Genomic DNA, 22,827 nt, shown 5'->3' on the forward strand with positions numbered 1-22,827 from the left:
AGCAGACTCATATTCTGTTTCTGTGGAAGAGCTCATTACCTGCCACCTTTAGGATGAAGCTCTAACTTCTTACATAATGCTCAGTGCAGTAATACTGGGGTCAAGACTGGAATTCTGGAATTCTTCCTTAAAGCAAGTTATTGGATTATGATTCTATAGTCAGGGACCTCAGTAATCTTTGGTGTATCTTTTTTTTTTTTTTTCTTAAGGCTTCCTTCAAGCTTGGAATCCAGAGCAGACTTTCCTGGTAAAGAGATGACGCTTTATTGCTTTAACCACTATTTTATTTACCAGGTGCTTAAATAATGCTGACTCTTTGCCAGATGCGTGAAAATGTCTTAGAAATAATTAACTCCTTTAATCCTCACAATGACTCTAAGATAGACTCTGACTTTTCCTATTTCACGAATGAGTAAGTCACATGCCCAAGGTCACAAAGGTAGACCAGGAGCAGAGGATGAGCATAGGCATTGGCTCTGGAGTCCATGTCCTTGGCCACAGTCTCTGCGGCCATTAAACCATCCATACAGGTTACCTTCTGGAACCTAAACTCTCACGTGCCCTGGCTGGTGTCTCTAAGCCTGTCCTGGAGGATGCATCAGCATCCTCACGGTTCAGCATCCCCCAAAGAAACCCCACACATTTCCATCCCACCACCACCTTCCCTTCTTGCAATCCAGACACAGTGGATGCCTGGATGAGATTTCTCATAACTTGGTGCCTTTACACTTCTCCTTACTCCACTCTTATGGGAGACTTTTTCCCTTTTTATTCATAGGATATTCTTCCAGCGACTTTTCAAGATATAGCTCTTTTGACCATTGCCTCCTTCTGGCAGACTGAAGCACGTGCTTGGTCCATACCACTCCAGTGCTTCCTGTTTGATCATGGCCCTCTTATGCCATCTTTCAGCCTGATTTGAATCCTTTTGGACTGCATCTGGGATTTGGGGCCTGGCTCAATAGGCCCTGGGGCCTGATAATTCTGGGTGGTGAGTGTGGGGCCAAAGTCCCACCCTCTTCCTTAATGAAACCCTATAGAATTTTTAAGAGCTGACCACCTTTTGAGCAATGCTTATTATCGTTATATGCATGACATGCTCCTTCTTAACTGGATCAGCCAATCTGTTGAAATGACTCTCATAACTATAATAAATTGTCTGTGACGTGAGCTTCAGAATACAGATATAACACTAGAAAGATCTAATTGAGTTTAACTTTTATTTTTTACTATTTTTTTAACCAAGCAGCAGCACTGATGGGTTTAACTTTTATAGACATATGTATTTACAAGACTCTGACCAAAATGCTAAAAACAGATGCGAAACAACACTCCACCAAAACATTACATTGAAAGAATATTAATTTCATATTAAATATGCCTATCATAGCCTCATGAATACACAGTTATTAAATTTCCATAGGAACTGAAAATGCTGAATAGTTAAGAATTTCCTCAGCAATTTATTTCTTGTTAGGATTTCTCCTATAATCTGTAATAGTTTTGGCAAACTGAAATAACAATATATTGCTGTAATCACATAAATCTCCAATAGTTCTTTAGTCAGCCTGGTTTTGATATTTGAAAAGTAGATATATTATTTTCACATGCAAACTGAGGATAAAAAAATGTGAGAAAAAATCAGTTCATAAGCCAAGTGTGCATTACAACAAGGTTTTTAATGTTTTAGAAAAATCTTGGCCGGGTGCGGTGGCTCACGCCTGTAATCCCAGCACTTTGGGGGGCCGAGGCGGTTGGATAACTTGAGGTCAGGAGTTTGAAACCAGCCTGGCCAACATGGTGAAACACTGTCTCTACTAAAAATGCAACAAGATTAGCCTGGCGTCATGGCACATGCCTGTAATCCCAGCTACTCGGGAGGCTGAGGCAGGAGAACCGCTTGTACTCGGGAGGTGGAGATTGCAGTGAGCTGAGATGGCACCATTGCACTCCAGGCTGGGCGACAGAATGAGACTCCATCTCAGAAAAAAAAAAAAGAAAGAAAGAAAGAAAAAAAATTTATTACAGTCGGTACCCTTAGGTGCACCTCATGTGACTAATTCCTGACTCTTTAATATACTATAGCTACCTTTTATTTATCTGGGAAGTGAAATTTCTTAATAATTGTAAGAAAAGAAAAGGAAATAAATATTTTGGGTAAATAAGCTACCTGTCTGGAAAATCTTGCTTTAAGTAGAACCAGCACTTGAAATCATTGTCTACATCAAGTACGTTTCAGGTCAAACAGAAACAAAAGTGCTCAGAAATGGGGAGAAACTAGGACATCAACATAAAGAAGTCCTCAGGTGTGTGCTTGGGTGATGTGTATTTGTGTTGTCTCATAGGATGATTTCAGGAGCAGTTGAAATAATACCAAAATATTCTCTTTCCTTTAATGCGCAGGCAGTGTGGGGCAATAGTTTGAGAAAAACCGAAGAGAAAAATTAAATGATCAACTGCAAAGATATTAGGAATATTTCAACAGTGTCTGTCAAGAAGTTACCTTGGCTAAAGAGATTTGGGTTTTATTCTTTACCACTTGCTAGGTGCTGTTAAAGTTAATACATGTTTTTGTCTTTTTCTGAGGTTAAGTGTTTACTTGGGGATTCTGGTGCATTTTGATGTGGAGATGTTTTAAAAGTACCTTGAGAGAAAGGATGAACACATTACTGTAAAGTGAAGTACACTGTTTCCAGGGATGGTTGGCTTTTAATTTTTACCTTGACTCACTTCTCTATTGAATTGAACATAAACTTCTTTTGTCAACAGACAAAATGAAACAAAATGACATCTATATTCTACATGTTTCTTCCAGAAAAAAAGAAGCACTGTATTGCTAACTGGTGCAGTCAAAAAGGCATTTGTGTCTTATGTTTCATTTACTGAAGTTCTTGAAAATGCAGTTTCTTTAAGAGCCTTTGTAAATATTCCTCTTCTACACGATAAAGGTTTTCTGTGCAAATTCATAAATTACTATAGGAGGGAGGTTTAAATCTATTTGCTGGCACTTGTAAATTAGAAATTTTGCACACATTGTAAGTGCAGCCGTGCAGGAAACCACCACTGATCTCAACTTGAATTTATTCTATCCAGTTTTTACTTGGGAGGCTTTGATTTCCAATGCAATTAATTAAGCAAACAGGAAGAAAGTTGGTACTTTTTATAAAACAAAGGCCCTTACATTGAGGCTTTCACGGGTCTTATAAGTAGACAGTTCTCCTAAATCCTGCTTCACAGATCTTTTGATTCTCCCTCAAAAGCTTTATCCTATTCCAATCGACACTCATCACCACAGGAGGCTTGCTACTTGCAAATTTCTCTATTGCTGCTTTCATTTCCTCTTTAGTAATAGAGGCAATCAGTTTCTCATTATCCAGAAGATCCAGTTTTGGCATTTTAATTTTAGCCAGAATTTTCATAATCTGTTATCAGCTGCTAAGTCTGATGCAAATATCAGTTTGGAGAACAAGAACAACAAAAAGAAACTTTTTACATTATTGCCATCTATTGATAAGATACAGAACCTACTAAAAACTGTGGTCTTTCTGATTTTGATTCCTATTAATATGTTTGTTACTCCTGACATTGGGATACTCATTTACAAAATTTAATAGAGATTTATTAAGAAAATCACAGTACATACTAATACTAATCTTTAAGATTCATTACATTTCTGCTTTGGGAATAGAACCACATCAGATATTATCAGGATCACGGAGAACAGGTTTGGGTCCTAGTAGGAACAAATTAGTGCCCCTCAGTGAGGGTGGTACTGTGCTGAAAGACTGCAGTATAGTTGGGCCTAACTAGTCTCTACTAGTTTTGGGCCAATCACCCTCCCCACCCTAATCATTAGCCTTGTGTGTTTTTGAAGAATTAGAAGTTAGAAGAACGACCATTTAGGAGAAGAGAAAAGAACAAATAAAAACTGGAGGAAAAATTCAAGGGCTTTATAATTCATATTAGTAGACAAATTTTACAAAAACAAAGAAATGACTTTCTTGTTATAAAATATATAGTGCTTCACAAAGAACGTTGGAAAACAATCTGTGACTGTAGTCTTTGACATTCATTTGGTATTTAGGGGTCCGGGATCTAATTTTAAACTTATTTTTTAACATTAATTTGTATAAACATGTTTGAAATTCTATTTGATTTATTTGAGTAAGCTTACTTTTATGTGCGTGTGTGTGTGTATGTGTGGTTGTGTGTGTTTAGAGATGGGGCCTCACTCTGTTGCCCAGGCTAGAGTGCAGTGGCATAATCAGGGTTCAGTGTAGCCTTGACCTCTTGGGCTCAAGTGATCCTTCTGCCTCAGCCTCCCGAGTAGCTGGGACCACAGGCACACACCACCATGCCCAGCTAACTTTTAAAGTTTTTTTTTTTTGTAGAGACAAGGTCTTGCTATGTTGCCTGGGGCTGGACTTGAATTCCTGGGCTTAAGTGATCCTCTTGCCTCGGCCTCCCGAAGTGCTGGGATTACAGGTGTGAGTGACCACACCTGGCCTACTTATGTTATAATTCACTGATTTTATTAATTTAATTCATAAGTGATTCATTTTTTATTTTTTGGATCTGTGTTCCTGATGGTACATCCATCTGCTTTGGGGCAGCATTTTGCAGACTCTGAGAGCTGTGAGTTTCTTTAACATGCCGGTCTGCCTAGTGGGACAGCAGCCTGTGGGCTTGAGGGCTAGGCAGGGGGCACTCTGGCGTCCTTGTTGGAATCTTGGACTCTTTCATTAGTCAGAAAGGCAGCAATGGGAGACTGTAGTTATTAGGACAAGCAGACCGTCTTTCTTGCCCCCTTGATAGCCGCAGCTGCTTCATCCTGAGTTAGGAGGCTATCACTGTGGCACAAGGAAATGTATTTTACATAAAAGGAGAGAGACAACTACCAGTCAGGCCTTCTGTGTGACTAAGGCTCAAAGCGCCAATTCTTTTTAAATTCTGCTGACTCCTGCTGCAGGCCGTCCTGGCTGATCCTCAGCTGAGCCGACAGGGACGTTCATCTGAGAAAGGAGATTCTGATGGGGGTGGGAAGCAGTGGTGCATGGCAGGGGTAGGGGGTCCCCAGGAGTTGTGGTCTAGAAGGGTCATGGTGAGTTATAGAACAGAAGCACTCAGCATAGGTTAATTCAGTACCCACCATGAGAGACACATTGCTGTAGGCATGGCGGATGTTTGTGAATGGCATGTGGTCTTCACACATTAGAGACGCTTCCCGCGGACATCTGCATATCCACATGTTGGCGGTCCTACAGAGGGGCGATTTCTGCCTGAGGGAGTCAGAGAAGGCGTCCAGTGTAGGTAACTTCTGAGATGAGGTTCGTGGGGCGAGGGGCTCACCAAGAGAGGAAACACAGGGATGGGAGGGGGTGACAAGAGCATTCCTGTTGGAGGTTCACCCCACGGCATGAATCGTGAGACTCCAAGGTAGGTTTTGTGGGGTGCAGTGGTGACCTGCTGTGGCTGCAGCATAAGGGAGGGGTAGGGAAGGAAAGTGGAAATGTGGATTGGGGTGAGAGTGGGAAGAATCTTCTATCAGTGCAAGAATCTTCTATCAGTGCAAGTAAGTACACATTCTATGTAGACGGAGCGGGAACTTTTACTCAGTGGGATGACATGATCACATACCTGCTTGGAGAAGCTAGCTCTGTTGGCTTCAGAGTATGGATTGAAACTGGGGAGAGACTGGGGGAGGGGAATGACATAGGCATGTGTATGGCTGATGCAGAGGACCTGAGCTAAGACAGTAATATGCAATCGAGATGCTGGATTTGAAATAAAATTCAGAGACAGAAGCAACTGGGCTTAGAAAACGCAGCAAAAAAAGGGGCTGACCCTGAGATCTTGAACTTAGGGATCTAGGAGATGGTTTTTCCATGAACAAAGGGAATGCAGGCAGGGGGCAGTTTGGATTAGTAGGGAGAGATGATTCTAAATGGTGGAGCCCATACTCCAACTCAACGCAAATACAGAAACACCTCTATTTCCAGCATCTGAGCCTCTCCCAGCATGATCACCGTTACTGACAGAGCCTCAGAAGGCTTTTTTTCCACAATAGAAGCATATTTTTTGGAACAATTTTAGATTTACAGAAACTTGTGAAGATAGTATAGCAATTTTCTATATACTATGCATCTAATTTCTATTATTAACATCTTAGATCAGTATGGTAAATTTGTTACAATTAATGAAACAATCTTGATTTATTATTTTAACTAAAGTCTGCAGTTTATTAAGATGTCCTTAGTTTGTACCTAATGTCCTTTTTTTCTGTGCCAGGATCTCATCTAGGATACCACGGTACATTTAGTTATCATGTTTTCTTAGGATCCTCCTGGTTGTGACGCTTTCTCTAAGTTTCCTTTTTTTTTTTCCTTTTAGAGACAGGGTCTCTCTGTTGTCCATGCTGGAGTGCAGTGGCATGATGTTGGCTCACTGCAGACTTAACCTTCTGGGCTCAAGCGATCCTCCCACCACCTCAGCCTCTCAAGTAGCTGGGATTTCAGGTGCACGCCACCATGCCCAGATAATTTTTGTATTTTTGGTGGAGATAGGGTCTCACTTTGTTGCCCAGGCTGTTCTTGAATTTCAGGGCTCAAGTGATCCTCCTGCCTTGGCCTCTCAAAGTGCTGAGATTACAGGTGTGAGCCATTGTCCTGGCCCAAGTTTCTCTGTTCTTGACAACCTTGATAGTTTTGAGAATGCCAGGTCAAATACCATCCCTCACTTAGGCTTTTCTTATGATTAGACTGGGCTTATAGGTTTTTGGGACAAAGATCACATAGGTAAAGTACAAGTCTCATCACATTATATCAAGGGAGCACACTGCAAATGTGACATAACTAGTTGTTTTTTTTGGTTTTTTTTTGAGATTTTATCTTGCTATGCAGCCTAGACTGGAGTGCAGTGGCTATTCACAGGCATGATCATAGTGCCTTGCAGCCTCAAACTCATGGCATCAAGCAATCCTCCTGTCCCAGCCTCTTAAGTAGCTGGGAATATAGGTGCAGGCTGCCATGCCTGGCAATGATTTATAAGTGATGTTGACCTTGATTACCTGGCTGAGGTAGCGTTTGTCAGGTTTCTCCACTGAAAAGCTACTTTAAAAAAATCCCTTTTTCATAATGCACTCTTTGGAAAGAAGTCACTATGGGTGGCTCAGAGTTAAGGAGTAGGGATTGACACTCCACTTCCTTGAGGGTAACATATTTACATAAATCACTTGGAATTTTTCACGCGAGATTTGTTTCTTTTCCCTCGTTCATTAATTTACTCAATCACTTATTTATATCAGTATGGACCCATGGACATTTAATTTGTACTTTGGGTTATGATACAGTACTACTTTATCCTGTTGCTAAATTGCTTCTGCCCTGGCCATTGGGAGCTCTTTCAGTTGGCTCCTGTGCCAGCAGGGGGCAGTTGTAAACATACACTAGGTTGTGGCACCACGGTCTGTGTCAGAGGGAGGGCTGGGAGCCATCAGAAGAGCCCTTGAGGTTTGCCTGCAGGAGGCATGGGGAATGGATAGCAGAGTTTGGTGGACCCAGAGTTCTGTGTTTAGCAACTCAAAGGTTCTGCGCATTCTTAAGCAGGAGGATGACATTATGAATAGTGTCTTGGATGATTACTTTGGAAGCTCCATGCATTGCGTAGTTTCACTCATTCATTCATTTAACAAACTTATAAAAATCCTGTTCTATCACCTGCTGGGGAATGAGGGTGGAACATGATGGGGAAAGAGAACTAACACTTACTGAGAGCCTACCTGCTACATGGCATTTTATACACTCAATTCCAGGTAATTCTCATAGCAACCCAGTGAGTTAGACATTGCTTTCAACATTTTATGGCTAAGAAAACTGAGCTTATTCTAAGAATAGCCAGCTGACATGTACAAAATCTAACTACCCTGCAACTGCTGTCCTGTGAGGTAGCAAAAGCCAACCATATGAGACATCTGACCAATCCCCAGTGTCTTACCCCAGCACCAGAAATGTAAATAAAGAAACCTTCTGATGATTCCAGTCCCTGCCAGCAAACAACTGCAATTGCACAAGAGACCCTGAGCAAGAACCACCCAGCTGAGCCCAGTCAACACTCAGAACTATGAATGATAATAAATTGTTTTATTCCACAGAGTTTTGGAGTAGTTTGCAGCAATATAAAATGGATAAGTAGCAAACACAGGTGGTGTTTTTTTCCTCTGCACTATCTTCCCTCTGGTAGTGTCTGCTGTTCTGACAAGGATTCTAGATTGAAGCAAAGAACATGGGAAGCCATTACATTTATCTATTGAGGATGCTATTTGGGTCTGGCTTGAGCTAGGTGCTTGTGGATGAGAAGAGGCAGAACTAGGTGCCATCTTAAGAGAACTTGCATTAGGGCAGGATAGCATTTACATTAGTGCATTGTAGAGGGAAAAGATAGTGAGTTTGTTATTAGATAGTATTAAATTAACAGTTGCTTTCTCACTTCCTGGTAGTCTAACCTTGGATATCTTCTTTAACTCTGATTCTCAGTTTCCTTGTCTTTACAGTTGGGATGATCTGAGGATAACAACAGATCCAATGAGGCAAAAGTAGTAATTACTCAATAATTGTGTTCCCACAGTTTTCTAAACATATCTCTATTATAGCACCCATTGCATTGCATTTGAATTGTTTATTTTCCAGTTTGTCTCCAAAATACTCAAGTCAAGTAGACTCTGAGCTTCCTTAGGAAAGCTTATATTACATATTTTGTATTCTTGCTGATTAGCGCAGTATACAGAACAGATATAAATAGCTGCTGAATGAAAGAAGAAATTGATGAATCAGTGAGTAAAGATGAATTGTGGAATGAAAGAAGGATAAAAAAATAACTTGAAGGTAACTAGCCTATTTGGTTTGGGGTTTGAAGGTAGCATTTGTTAAAAGGGGGAAAACCAAGGTGGAAAGAATTCTAAGAACAGTAGAAAGTGATTGGTAGTAATAGATGTAATACTAGGCTGAGAAACAGATCTGGCCAAGAAAAAAGTTTCAATGGAGTGTTCAGAAGCCCCAGATGAAGGTGTTAAGGAAGAAATGGGTGCTGAAGGAATGGAAGCAGCATTGGAGTCCTCAGGGTTGGCTGGAGATGCCTGTATCCACACATATAGAGTATATGCTTTCTCCCCTGAGGAGTTTATTTAGCAGAAGGTGGACATATTAGATTGCATGATACTTAAAGAACACATTTCCTATTCATGTAATCATCAAATATTTATGAATCATCCAATGTATTCTAGCAACTGTGCCCAGCATGGGAACATTGTGCTGATCCAAGTATGTATAATGTTTCCCCCTTATCAAGCATATGTTCAAAAGAGAAGAGAGTCATTGAACAAATTATCAACCAAATAAATAGGTAACTATTAATTGAGTTACAACTTGTGAAGAGAAAATATAGAGACTGTTCGCTTTTCATCAATTCCATTCTGTCCATCTTTAGTCAGAGAACGCCTGAGTTTCAGCCAGGAACATGACCAAGCATCTAGCATCTTTTGCAACTTGCCCAAGTGACTAAGTTCTGGCCAATGGTAAATAAACAGAATTATTATTATTAATTTTATTATCACTTCCTGAGTGTGCCTCAAAAAGGAATCATGTATATTCTCTTGGTCCTTCCCTGCTTCCTGCTGGCTGGAAGATAATAACTGAAACTGCAGCCTTCTACTGCAAGATAGAAACCATGAGTTGTAGACTGCAGAACTTCCCATATAGTCTTGGACTATGGATTATAATGAGGCAGAAGAATGAATTTTCATCTTATTTAAATCATTGTATCTTTTGATCTATTTATTATTGCTGTTTAGCCTATATCTTAACTAGGAAAACTACCAAAGAGGGTGTATTAGTTTGCTCAGGTTGCTGTAACAAAATACCATAGATTGGATGGTTTAAACAGAGAAATTTATTGTCTTGCAATGCTGGAGGCTGCAAGTCTGGGATCAGGATGCCAACATGGTTGGATTCTGGTATGGGCTCTCTTTTTGGCTTATAGACAGCCACTGTCTTGCTGTGTCCTTACATCATGACTGGGATACAGAGAGAGAGAGAGAGAGAGAGCGCAAGAACAAGACAGCACTCTGGCCTCTTCTTATAAGGGCACTGATTCCATCATAAGGGCCCCACCCTCATGACCTCATCTAACCCTAATCATCTCCCAAAGCCCCCATCTCCAAACATCATCACACTGGGGGCTAAGCCTTCAATATATGAATGTTTGGGGGACACAACTCAGTTCATAGTAGAGGGCAAGGGGAGGATCCAGTTTAAATGGGAGTAAAGGGACAGGAATCTCCCATGAGGAAGTATCTTTGAAGCTGAATGAAGAAGCGTGCTCCAGATAGAAGGAATAGTGTGTATAAAACCCTTGAAGGGGGAAGGAACTTGATATTTTCAAAGAAGTATGAGGGAAAGCAGGTGAGAAAAGACCGGGGTAATCCCAAATGAAACAGGAAGTCTCTGATGGGTTTTAAGTAATGGGGTACCATAAACTGATTTGCATTTCCAAAAGCTTCCTCTCTACTGGGGGGATTGGAAGGAAAAGGAATGGATGAGGGGATATCACTCAGCCTCACGGGGGGATGATGGCAACTAGCCCTAAAGCTGTTGTTGGAGCTGGAAAGAAGTGACGAATTTGAATGATATTTTGAAAGTAGAACTAACAGGTCTTTTTAATGGATGGGATATGTGTCAGGGAGAAGCAAGGTGCTTTCAGGGTGATCCCCAAGTTTTGAGAGGGAGGAGACTAGAGGGTAGAAAAAATTGGCAGATTAAGACCACGTGTCCAATGTCTTTTGAAGATGTTATATAGAAAAAGAGCCCCAAATCCAGCATTCAGTACCCACCACTGTCGATTATTAGCCATGACATTGGGGATGTTACAGCTTTACCAACAAAGAAAACAAGGTTTTGAGATTAAGAAACATAAAGTCAGCATTTTGAACTTAAAATTCACAGAAGTAATATGTCGTAGTAGAAAGCATGGGCTGTGAAGACAGGTGTCCAGTTATATTACTTCCTTATTGGGTGACCTTGAGGAAGTCACTTAAATTACTAGAACCTCAGTTTTCTCATGTGAAAAAAAATTAGTGGGCTTGTCCTGTGGATTAAAAATGATAATTTCTGTAAAACAGTAGCAGGCTGTCTGGCATGGTAAGTGCCAAGTAGATATATGCTTAATTGCTCCAAGTAACTTACATTTAGTGTTCAATATGTGTAGAAATAAGATAATTCAATTGTATATTTATATTCCAAAACTCAGAAGGGGGAAGACTGAGAGACAAATACAGGCTGAATTGCCTGAACTGCAGCAGTCATTACACAGCCCTCTTTCTTCCCGGGTCTGAATATTGAAACTGGGAGGTGAGTCCCTGAGGGGTATTGGAGTTAGACCCTGTAACTCACTGGTCAACATGTTCTGTTTTACAATTTTCCAGAAGGTAGCACTGATCTTCTGGAAAAGTTATCAAGCACCAATAGTAAGCTCTGAATGCAACTTCAACAGTTGTCATTATTTTTTAGATTTTTCGTTTATAGAAAGTCCATGCAGCTTCCTGGAATTTGGGGGTATTTGCTCAATGTACTGTGGGGAAGTGGTCTGAGCCTACAGCAAGAACACCACTTTCATAGTTAATAACTAAATAGTCAACAAGGGCACCCACTCAAAGGGGAAATCTGGCCAAGGTATTAGGATTTGTACTAAGAAAAATGCCTAAGGTATTTCATGGATATTTGATGAAAGTACTTGGTCATCACCATGATTTTAAATTCCAGTGACCTGGAAATTCTGAAGGATGATTTTAAAAAAGTTTTTACTCTTTTTCATCTCAGTGTGTGGTGGATGGTGCAGAATGCATTCCTTCTGTAGAGTTACCCACAGGTGATAGCCTTCTTCTCAGTGTGGCAGAGGGGACGTGGTGGGAACCCGTGAGGTAGCTGGACATTTATCTGGACCTTGGTGAGAGAGCCTGGCCCCTTGGTACTTTGAAAAGATGTGCAGTTTGGATGGAAACCTTTGGAAGTCAACACTGGAGAAGTGGTGGGACTTTGCTTCCGTGGGGTGTAACTTGATCCTATTGGGAAACAAGGATTTGCCTTTTACAGAGTTTTGCCTCTATCAGATGATAATAATGAGATTCTTCAGCTTCTCCTTAGGCATTATTCTTGCACCTGTTGCTTGTGGGGCTTGAGTTTTTAATATGCTAGATGCCACTTTATGTCTCATTCCTAGTGCTGGGTTTTAGCAACACAGAAAGCAGAAAGCCTGACGTTCTACAGCCATATGCTTGCATCGTTACTTAAAGAGAAAGATAGAGCGGAAAACTCTTGATATTTGTTATTTTAATTTTTCAAACAAGAGGAGCAGAGCGAATTTCCACAAGTGAGAACAAAACTAAATCGTGCTGAAGAGAAAATCTATTCTTCTATCCTTTGGACTTATTTTTTTGTACAAGTAGATTATACGTAGGTTAAAATAATTACAAAACTTGGAATTTATCCAGTTGTGTAGTGGGTAATTACAGAGTTGCTTTGTTTAATGATGTGGTATTTTATAGAAGGGCATTTTTAACCTTTGTCACTAGTGCCAAATGGAAGGGGACACAGCCCTTCATAAAAGGTATCATAATTCTAATTGCATGTAAAGTTTATTTAGAAGCAATTCATTTTTAAAGACGTGTTCCAGTTTGTGTACTTTGTTTTTAGTAGGTAAATATTGCGGACATAAATTGGTTTGTGGTAACAAAAGTAAAGTAAGAGCAAGGGCTTGTTAATAATCTGTTTCACTATTCATATTTCCAAAGTCCAGCTCTGGCTAACAGAGACGCTGCAAATTCATTTCTAAAACACAAGGCAAGGCCTTTATATAATCGAGTGGCTCATTAGAGAAGATCAGAGGATTTCAAAGTACACTTTAAAAATCAGAACTAACGTATTGTATTTAAAAACAAGATCAAAGTGGACACCATATCCAGAGATCCTTTGCATATATTATCCTTCCGTATTATTATCAGAAGTGACTTTCATTGACATTCACTGTAAGTCCATGCACGTACTAATGATAGATTAAACAGTTAAACCACCACATTTATTCATTTGACATGATTATTGGGTGACTTATGTGCAAAGCGGTGTGAAACCGAATACCACATATAGTGCCTGTCTTTTGTCTTTGAAATGCTGCTACTGAAGTGGCACTTTCAAAAGAGAAGTCATGACCCCTTGAATGTTGTCCTGGGGCCAGGATCATTTAAAATAATTAATAGAAGTGGAAAATGTATTAAAATTTCTAAAGGCTTTAAAATGTGAATTTAACTAAATTCAAACATTTATTGAGCACCTCATGCACAAGGTACAGGGCTAGACAAAGTGGGTTGTGCAAAAAGGAATAAATCATGGTCTTTGTCCTTGAGAAGCCTTTGGTTTAACGGGGAGACAGTATATGCAGATCTATGATATTATAGGAGTTATGAGAAAGTGAGAGACGAGATGCTGCGTGATCACAGAGGTGAGAGGAATTGCTCTGTTCAGGGGCAGCAGGAAAGGCTTCGTGTGGAGACTGAGTCAGACCCTGAAGCACAGGTTTCAAAGCATGTAATGAGGGAAGAGCCTTCTCCATGAGTACTACTCTGGACAAAGGATGGAGATGAGGAAGTGCACTGTGCATTTAAGGAAGCATTTCCATGTAGCTGTGCTAAATGTCCCATGAGGGGGATCATTGCATGAATGGCAGAAAAGGAAGAGGATGAAGTGGAAAGTTTCAGTGATCTGAAAGTGATGATCTGAGTTTATAGTCTGATATGGTTTGGCTGTGTCCCCACCCAAATCTCCGTTTTCGTGACAGTGAGTGAGTTCTCAGGAGATCTGATCGTTTTATAAGGGGCTCTTTCCCCTTTGCTCCTCACTCTTCTCTCTCCTGCTGCCATGTGAAGAAGGTCCTTCGCCTTCCACCGTGACTATAAGTTTCCTGAGGCATCCCACAGCCATGTGGAACTGCGAGTGAATTAAACCTCTTTCCTTTATAAATTATCCAGTCTTGTAATATTTTTATAGCAGTGTGAGAATGGACTAATACATAATCCTTCTACTTATTAACCACATGCATTTGGGTGTCATTTACCTTTTGGAACCTTAGTTTTCTCGTGTCTAAAAAGATGTAGTTAATTTCTGCCTGGATGGTTAGAATAAGCTAGCTTACACTGCAATAACAAACAAACTGAAATCTCAGGGACTTAAAACAATAAAAATAGAATGTTTTCTAACATCAGGGTTTAATTTGGTTTCTAGGGGTGGGAGCTCTGCTGCAGAATGAGTTTTAAGTGCTTCATCTTGAGATGCTTTTGTCTCCCACACAGGTCTCCACATTCACCACCAGAGGGGAAGAAAGAGGGAAAGAGTGTGGGCAATCTTTTAGGGAGCAGGTGTAGAAGTACATTAAGTCTGTCCACATTCCATAGACCAGAACCAGTCCCATGGTTCCACCCAGGTGTCAGGGGCTTAGAAATAGTCTTCGATGTGCCCAGGAAGAAAATGAACTGTGTTGGGATACACATGACAGTGCTCTGTGAATCTCCAATGTTACTGTGAAAATAATTCATAGGGCACTGTGTCTGAAATAATATGTGTGAAAGGACTAGGGTGATGCAAGTCACTCCTGTCATGTTAGTTTCTTAAGACTGGAAATAGATACGGGCCAGCATATCAAGGGTCTTCAATTGTTGTCAATTTGAGAATTTATAATTTATTTCCTAGGTTGTGGGGTTAAAAGCTTTTGAAGAGGGGAGTTACTTGAAAAAAATTATGCTTGAGGAAGATTGGACAACTACTTATAGGGCTGGAGGGTCCTGGGGAAAACTGTAGACAACGGTCTTTCGTGGTTGTTGAGGGACTATAGAGCCTAGACATAAGCCAAAGCCAGGATTCTGGAAAGGCAGGCAGGGAAGTAGGAGGATGGCAGCAGACTGAGATATTTTATTTGTCTTTATATCCACAGTATCTTCCACAGAAGCAGTACCTTCACATGCGGTAAATAAATGTTGCTGAATGAATCAATAATGACTTAATGAATGGATGAGGAAATGAATTCCATTTTGCAGAACAGTTAATTTTGCATTTGACTTTCTCTCCATATAGATAATAAATCCTTCGAGGTTGGGAATCATTTTTTTTTCATTATGAAAGGTCATGATATGAGGCTAATATGCACAAATAATTTATGGCTCTGGGTGGCAGTGAGTCCTCATGCATGCAAATCGGGGAAGAGAAATTTGCAGCTGGGGATTACCCTGGCGGCGCCAAGACTAACAAACAATGGAGGGACAAAGCCCATGGACATGGGGAGACCGAATCATTGTGAGATAGGAAAAGAAAACTGGCCTATGCAGTTTAAATCTTTTATTGATTTCAGCATGTTTCTCACTCATCAGCATGACATTTTAAATAACAAAGTATTCCTTTGTTAAAATCCAGAGGATTATATGAAATAAACACTACTTCATATGAGAAACTCAGAGTTGAAATAAATGAAAATTTTAAAACCCTATCCATGATTTTACAAAAGAGAAACTATAAAGATAATTTTGTTTGCTTTTCAACTTTAATGTAATATCTGTGTAAACAGAATGTTATCTATGTTTGCTGTACTGTAGTGTTTCACTCTATATAATCCTTGGGATTTTAGTAATTTAGTTATTGCTTCTGATAAATCATTTAAACATTTCTTTTGTATTTTCTCTGTTTCTCTAATGAACTTTTTTAGTCATCTGAATCAGCAGGATTGGTGGTAAAGAATTTCATAAAAATCAGCAAACATCCTCAAAATTGTACAATATAGTTATCAAATCAATTATAAGGTGAAACATTCATTTATTGATTTAATAGACATTGACCGAATATCTTCTATATGATAACATGGTGGTGGTGGGGGGATTCAATGGTGAGGTAATGATAGATTAGAATCCTTTTTTTTCAAAACATTGGAGAGCCAGCGCATTGAATTTCTGCCATTCAACAGGCTGAAGCAGATGATGACAAACTCTTCCAAATATTTTTGGCCAGTGGAGCTTTTCAATCAATCCTCCCTTCAACTTTAAGGAAACAATATTTGCTTTTTATTTTAGTGTGTACTTGTAACAATAATTAAGCCATTTTTCAGCTATAAAATGGCCAACAATCAAAGGGCTATCAAATTTTCCCTGCTTGGCTTCCTAATTCTTTTTGTTTTAGGGTTAAGAGAAACTTGTCTAGGTATTTTCAGTGTATATATAATATATATGAATGCAGATATAATACACATATTATTACATATAATATATATATTTCCATACTAAAATGATATGTGTGCAATACTATATTTTCAATGACCTAGAGTGTAATAAGACTCTGAAGGCATTCTTCAGCAAAGTAAATAATGTCTGAATTATAAAGGGTAAACCTCCAAACTTCTGTGTTCTATTGCACTATACACAAACACACACACACACACACATATATATGCATATATATATATATTTCAGTATTATGTAAATTGTTCTTACAACAATTTAGTCAACTAGAGGTTAGGTGTATGAGTTAACATGTTCCTGTGCAATTAATGAATTGAGTTATTATTTTGCAGGTCATTGGAGCGGAGAACAGATGCATACAAGCCTCTATAGAATTTCACTTTCTTTAGGTGATCAAGGCTAGGATCACAGAATCCTAACCACATAGATATATTTTCAAAGCAAATCCAGCTAAAGATTAATTTTACTCATTTGTAATTTTATTTGTTTGTTTATAATAATGCTATAGTGATTTTTAAATGGATTAGACAGAACATTACTCATATTAGGAGGAGCAGAACAATGCTTCTGGGAAATGTTAATCAGGGTTCCCCAAACAAAGGCTATCTGATCAGATTAGCTGGGACTAGCTAGACTGTATGCTACAGGTCCCATTTGGTGATTCAAAATATTGATTGACATTTTAAAGTATCCAGAAGGGCTTCAGTAAAAAAAGTATCGAACTTTGCTTGCCGTTAACAAACTCACTTAATAGTGCAAGGAAAGTCTATTTTTCTTGGCACAGGATTAATGCTACATTACAAGGAAAACTACAAAGTTTTTCTTTGACACCAGTTTGGGAAGCACTGCATTAGCTAATTTAGACTATGCTTAATGCTGTTAAAAAATGTAACTCAAAATGAACGCTAAGTCTAAATCGAACACATCGGTTTAGTTTCACAGCTGTCTGTGAAATCTTTGGCAATGATCTGGCTGTCCTGTTCTACTTGCATTTTCCTAAATGTGTCATGAGGTGATGCCACCATTCCCTGCTATGTGCTTTTCTTTTTGTCTTCTAGAATGTCCTTACGGCTAACTTACGCAAAGCCTGTATGTCTCAGCTCAAGTGGGACCTGTGAAATAGTTCCCTGACCTCCTCTAAATGTCGAGAACTGTGTTATTTTACCCCACTTTTGAGCTAACACTTAAGCCTGCCACTGATTCACGGATGCTGATAGAAGACACAACACTCCTGGGTAAGAGACAAAGGACTTTGTTCCTCCCTGCATAGCAAGTGGCATGAATGCTTGTGTCAGTTCCCTTCCTCACCCAAGTCCCACTGGGGCCACACAGAGTGGTCCTGGATGTTTAATTAGTTATATTTATTTATGTATTTTTATTTTATTTTATTTTTTTTAAATTTTACTTTAAGTTCTGGGATACATGTGCAGAATGTACAGGTTTGTTACCTAGGTATACATGTGCCATGGTGGTTTGCTGGATCTATCAACCCGTCATCTAGGTTCTAAGCCCCACATGCATTAGGTGTTTGTCCTAATACTCTCCCTTCCCTAGTCCCTCACCCACCGACAGGCCCCAGTGTGTGATGTTTCCCTCCCTGTGTCCATGTGTTCTCCTTGTTCAACTCCTACTTATGAGTGAGAACATGCGGTGTTTGATTTTCTGTTTCTGTGTTAGTTTACTGAGGATGATGGTTTCCAGCTTCATCTATGTCCCTGTAAAGGATGTGAACTCATTCGGGGCCCTGGATGTTGCACGTGTATTTGAGAAACCCTCAGCTTAGGGAACACCAATATTTGGTAATAAATGAAATGCAAGCAAACCTACCTAAGTTTTGCCCAGGAGGGAGACATCTTTTTTTTTTTGAGACAGAGTTTTGCTGTTGTCACCCAGGCTGCAGTGCAATGGCATGATCTTAGCTCACTGCAACCACTGCCTCCTGAGTTCAAGCGATTTTCCTGCCTCAGCTTCTTAAGTAGCTGGGATTACAGGCACCCTCCACCATACGTGGCTAATTTTTGTATTTTTTTTTAGTAGAGTTGGGGTGTCACCATGTTGGCCAGGCTGATCTAGAACTCCTGACCTCAGGCAATCCAACCACCTCGGCCTCCCAAAGTGCTGGGATTACAAGTGTGAGCCACCACGCCCTGCCTGGAGACATTATCTTTATTGTACTGTACAACATTCTTCCCTCTGCTCCAGAAGAAGACACTGTTCCTACCTTTCAACTGTTCATGTACATTTTTGAAAAGAGAAAAAAGGCTGTCATGCCTCTGCTAAGAAGACGCGTGAAAATGAGAAAGACCCACAGAGAACTGTCTCTCAAGACTAAAATCCTAGTCACCGACTTAGTGCTCTTCCTTCAATTACCCCAACCACCAGTACAATCCCATGATTCTGATCTTTCTTGAGTGGCTCTAAGTGCTGCTTTTCTGGTGGGGACGCGCTTTTCTTTCTGCTTTTATTGCAGCCAGCTGAATAAAAGACAGAGTAGGTGTTCAGCAAAGTTGATGAGATACAAGGTGGTGTCTTTAACTGTTGTCTGAAGCTGTCTTCAAGTGCATTTCCCCAGTTACCTAAGGAGAAAGGAGAGAGGAATGGAATAAGCAGGCTTTCACTAAAAGGCTCAGATGGCTTTAGTAATTCAAGGAGGAAATCTTCCTTTCTTATAGAAGCAGCAGTGCCGCAGCAGCGTTGCGGGGCAGCAGGACTCAGTGGCCTGCAACTCTTAAAGGCGAGGAGAGACCACACTAACCAGAGAGCTGGCAGCCACACAGCAGTGTCAAGGAAGGCGATGACAACCAACCATCGTATCAGGGATGAAACAGGGCCTGGCAGGCAGCTGCAACACCGAGTAGCGGATAGGAAGACTATAGATCATGCAGCATCTGCTTAGGAGTTTTCTGGTCACAAAAATGCGAAGAGGAAGAGGAAGCAGCCTGTGGGAAGGAACAGAGAGGGATTATACACTGGGGGAACCCAAGTCAATAAATAAATAAATCAATAAATAATATGTAAGTGAATGAATGCACAAATGCATAAATACACATTTTGCAGGAAGAGTTGGGGTGTGGGGGAAGGGGTGGATTGGAGGATAAGATTAGGCAAAAAACTAGCTGGACCATCGGTAGTGAAGGGCTCCTAACTTAGGTGCTTCTCAAAGGGGAGCTCTCAGTCCAGTAGCTGTTTGTCAGGGGTCCATGAAGAGATGAGTGGAGAAATCGGGACTGTGTGTTTAGAAACTTTTGCAGCAATTTGACAGACTCTTTTCTTTTTTTTTTTTGAGACAGTGTCTTGCTCTATCACCCAGGCTGGAGTGCAGTGGTATGATCTCGGCTCACTGTAACCTCCACCTCCCGGGTTCAAGCAATTCTCCTAACTCAGCCTCCTGAGTAGCTGGGATTACAGGCATGTGCCATAATGCCTGGCTAACTTTTATGTTTTTAGTAGGACAGGGTTTCACCATGTTGACCAGGTTGGTCTCGAACTCCTGACCTCAAGTGATCTGCCTGTCTCAGGCTCCCAAAGTGCTGGGATTACAGGCGTGAGCCACCGTACCCCATCAGCAATTTGACAGACTCTTTATGCCCATGACATGAGACAATTAAAATTTGAGACTTTTATTTTGTATGTGTTTAGGTTTTTTTGTATTAAATTTTTCCAATAAATACTTTTTACTGTTTTACACATGTATGTTCTGTTACTGAAACTTGGTTAGGAAACAAACTGATCTTCAGTCCAAATAGTCTGAGAAGATAGCAGTAGGTGAAGGGCTTTCAGAAGGAAAGTGGCATCCTGGGCTTGTCCTTTTGCACTGATTTCCCTGGTGCCTGCGGGGAGGATGGATTGGAAGAGGTGACACCAGGCGCTGGATTTAAGTTAGAGGGTGATGAATGGCACTCACACCCAAGAGGGATGGTGAGAGCCTGAAGTGAGGTAGCAGCAAGCAGAGATGGAGAGAGAAGGAAGGACTTAGGGGCCAACAGTAATAGCTAACCCTATCAAAGCACTGGGTAGGTAGCGGGCACAGTCTAAGTGCATCCTGTACTGTTATTATCACTCCCATTTTACAGATGAGGAAACCAAAACAGAGAGATTAAGTGACTGGTCCAATGTCAATCAGCGAGTCAGTGATGGTGATGAAACTGAAGCCAGGTAGTTCTATCAGTAGGACTTCATGGTGAATTATTTGAGTGAAGTGGATGAGAGCCACGTCAAGGAGGACTCTCAGGGTCATGTCCTGAGGGCCCTGGTTGTTGGTGCTGACAGGGGACAGACACGGAAGACAGAGGAAGAAGTGTAGCTTTGGTAAGAGACCCAAAAAGTGATGAGTTCATCCCTGATACTCAATGTTTGTTGAGTAAAATTGCAGAAATGCAATGAACTGATTTTGATTATTAACAAGCCTTTTAAAAATGAAAAAAATATACAGAGAAGAACTATGATTTGATAGGCACTTTGTTACGTGCTTCAGTGCAATTCTTCACGATAACCCATTAGGTGGGCAGGTTGAATACAAATGGGCAAAGGAAAAGGAAAATGTGAAAATGGCCACAGTGTTTCCATCAGCCTGGATGAGTGAGAACATGTCAATAAAGAAATTCGAAAAGGGGAGTAGGTTTCTCTAGATAATGGGTGGAGAATACAAAAAAAATTATTGATTGCCTACTGTGTGTTAAGGGTTGACAGTACACTATCTTGTTTAATCCCCATAATAACTATCAAATATTTATTATTATTTTTGTTGAAAATGGAAGCCATTCTCAGAGATTTAAGTAGCTTAAACCAAAATCTCACAATAAGTAGAATTCAAACCCAGAGCTGACTAGAAGCCTCGTTCTATTCATTGTCCTGTGTTGGCTATAATATGATGAATTTTATACAAGTGAAATTTGAAATTCAGGGAGGACACCATGAAGAGATGTCTAGCAGGCAGTTTAAGTAGGATGAGAAAGCAGAGTTAGAAATGGAGATTTGGGAGTGTGCTGGCTAGATTGCTGTAATGACACCCAATATTGATGCAGTTTGATGGGGCCTTCCTACATTGACCTTGGGCTTGTCTGTGTGGCTTGCTTTGCTAATGGGACAGCAGCACCTGTGAGGCGAGCGGAAAGTTGAAAATGTAGAAGATGTGCGTGGGGTTTACTATCTATGTGCTTTTAGAACCTTGAGCAGCCAGGGGAAAAAACTCAGCCTAGCTGGGTAGATGATAACAGACATATGGCCTAGTTTCCTTCGTGGTCTCAGCTGACAGCCAGGCAATCCCCAGAAGCAGGGGCTCCCAGTGGGACTGGCAACTCACTGCAAATGTATGAGTAAGCCCAGCCCAGCCTAGCAGAATTGCATAGCTGATCCCATTCAATGTTTCTGACCCATAGAATTCTGAGCTAAATAGATGGTTGTTATTTTAAGCCACCATGTTTTGGGGTGATTTGTCATGAAGCAGTAAGTCATTGATGCAGAAAGCCATTGCGTTAATGGAGTAGTTGCAGACTTTGCAGATTTGAGAGTGCATGAAATCACAAAGAAGAGAAGTATTGAGATTTGAATGATTTATTTTATTGAGTTTCTTTTATATAATTTTATTTATTTTTAAAACAATCCCCAGCTCAGCAAAGTTGTGAGGACAGTGCAAAGAACCTCTTCTCTTTCTTCTTCCTTTCCTCCTTTCCCTCCTCTTCCTCTTTCTTCTTTCTGTATCATTTAATGCCCATCATTTCCAAATGCAACCATTAAAGTCAAGAAATTAACATTGATGCCTTACTAACATCTAATATTCAGGTCCCACTCCAGCTCTCCTGTTGGCTCAATAACACCTGCCAGAGAAAAAACAATCCAATTCCAAATTATACCTTGCTTTCAGTTGTCTTATCTCTATGTTCTCCTTCATTCTGGGATCATTTTCCAGCGTTTTCTTTCCAGCGTTTATAACCTCGGAGAGACTTACTAATCGGTAGCAGCATTTTGAATAGTAATATCCAAAACAAATGCCAGTAATATTTCCTAGGCTCTAAAGAAGAGCTACACCACAGTCTAATTGTTATCAAAAGGAATTCAAATATTGCCCAGAGCCCAGTTATAGGGAAAAATGATTTTAGCTTTATTTTCTCCATGCCACCCCTGTCTACTTTCCAACAGTCATACAATTTAGTGAGAGGTCATCTTGCATTTCCCCAATGACCCCAGGGAGATCCCACCCTCGATCTGGGATCTTTCCCATTTCTCCACCCTCGGTACACCCAGAGGGAAAAGAACACTGGGGCGTCAGTGATGGGTGGAAAGCTAAGCTATTTTACCAGGTGGTTTTAGAAGACAAACAATATTCAGATTTCAGGAAATAGTGAATATATTTTTTTTTTGGTAAATACTTCTTGAAGTAAATAGTTTTCAGAAAGGGAGGTGGGAGAATGGCATTGATCAGGGAAGTGTTTTTCCCTTTAAGTTTTGGGGGCAGTTATCACCTCTGGCTTTTGTGCCATGTCTTGCCTGAATGGCTGTTGTCTTATTGA

The 22,827-nt window shown here is 40.4% G+C and overlaps 1 long non-coding RNA gene across 1 annotated transcript; it reads left to right on the plus strand.

Annotated features, from left to right (window-relative positions):
- Window positions 1–9,626: 9,626 nt before the first annotated feature.
- LOC134808157 (uncharacterized) lies at window positions 9,627–19,369 on the plus strand. Its single transcript, XR_010150556.1, has 3 exons — window positions 9,627–10,454; window positions 17,377–17,553; window positions 18,991–19,369. It is a non-coding gene; the product is annotated as an uncharacterized LOC134808157 (long non-coding RNA).
- The last annotated feature ends 3,458 nt before the right edge of the window (window positions 19,370–22,827 follow it).

Source organism: Pan troglodytes, chromosome 14, assembly GCF_028858775.2.
Source record: "Pan troglodytes isolate AG18354 chromosome 14, NHGRI_mPanTro3-v2.0_pri, whole genome shotgun sequence".
Classification (NCBI taxonomy): domain Eukaryota; kingdom Metazoa; phylum Chordata; class Mammalia; order Primates; family Hominidae; genus Pan; species Pan troglodytes.